General features: G+C 31.5%; 1 non-coding gene across 1 annotated transcript; it reads left to right on the top strand.

Annotated features, from left to right (window-relative positions):
- Positions 1–1,054: 1,054 nt before the first annotated feature.
- Positions 1,055–1,127, top strand: TRNAV-UAC (transfer RNA valine (anticodon UAC)). Its single transcript has one exon. It is a non-coding gene; the product is annotated as a tRNA-Val (tRNA).
- The last annotated feature ends 459 nt before the right edge of the window (positions 1,128–1,586 follow it).

Here is a 1,586-nt window from a genome sequence, read left to right on the forward strand (position 1 = left end):
GTCAAAGCTAAACCATTGTAATGACCATATCTATCTTCACGTAAATCTCTCTGTTTGCCAACGGTGACTTTCTAACTCAAAGCTAAACCATTGTAATGACCATATCTATCTTTGCGTAAATCTCTCTGTTTGCCAATTTACTAGAATTGTATAAATGATTAATATTTGGCTTCTAACTCAAAGCTAAACCATTGTAATGACCATATCTATCTTCACGTAAATCTCTCTGTTTGTCAACGGTGACTTTCTAACTCAAAGCTAAACCATTGTAATGACCATATCTATCTTTGCGTAAATCTCTCTGTTTGCCAATTTACTAGAATTGTATAAATGATTAATATTTGGCTTCTAACTCAAAGCTAAACCATTGTAATGACCATATCTATCTTCACGTAAATCTCTCTGTTTGTCAACGGTGACTTTCTAACTCAAAGCTAAACCATTTTGGGTACACTGCAAAGCCTATGATATCTTGGTTCACTCGAAATGGAGTAGTCAAACCGTGGTAGGACGAAGGTGGCTCTTCAAAAAAGACATGACCACAGGTTACATTGGGTCACCACCATATGATACCCTTGATTATCTTTTTAAAAAAGTTCAAAAGTATTCTTATGTATATGAATGAATTTGTTTACACCATTTTAAAAATACTCAAGAATAAGATTGAAAATAAATTGTCTATTTGAATATTGAATTGTATTATATTCATATTGGGAAATGTTCATAAATGAGAGAGTTCGAGACAAAATTGAAGAGAAAAGTGATTTAAGAGTATTTTTGAATTTTTTTCTTTTTAAAATTATGAGTATTAACGAAACGTTTGAAAGTTGAATTGTATTTTCAAACAAGATATTAACGGTTTCATCTCACTAACAATAAACTTATTATTTATTTATTTATTTATTTATTTGAAAAGTAAAAGATATATTTCAAGATTTTTTTTTTTTTGGAAGAATATTCATGAAACCATTCGAGGTTCTAAGGATATTTTGTTTAAACATTAAAATTTATAATTATTAACTATTTTTTCGATCATGGGCATCATGGACAACTTGTTGTTGTGGTGTAGTGGTTATCATGTTAGTCTTACACACTAAAGGTCCCCAGTTCAATCTTGTGCAACAACATGCTTCTTTGTTGCAATGGTGTAGTTTTTGCATGACCTCATTAGTAACTTGGGAAAACTACTCTTCGAATGGTTCGCTATACCAAAATCTATGACATTGATGCACCTGTTACTCCCTTCTCCTTTTAGAAATTATTTAGACCATTACAAACTAGTTTAAGAACCTTCTCGAAGATCTAGTTCACTCTTAACTACAACATTGAAACTTAAAGAAAATCTTTGAAACATTATCTTTCTTCAACTCCTATACTTGAGAGAACTTTTGTTTCTTGAAGTGTATCTCTTGTCTTTTGTTACCTTAATCTATTCCTTATATTTAATAAATAAATGCACGAGGCTTCATGCATTCCCCGTGACATAGTCCTAATATTTGCATCCAAAGCTTCATGTGTTCGGTGCGATACAATTTACATACCTATGTCCAAGGATTTACGGGTTCCTTGTGACATAGTTTAAGTAC

The sequence above is a fragment of the Cucurbita pepo genome, chromosome 9, assembly GCF_057944985.1.
Source record: "Cucurbita pepo subsp. pepo isolate OVF chromosome 9, ASM5794498v1, whole genome shotgun sequence".
NCBI classification, from domain to species: domain Eukaryota; kingdom Viridiplantae; phylum Streptophyta; class Magnoliopsida; order Cucurbitales; family Cucurbitaceae; genus Cucurbita; species Cucurbita pepo.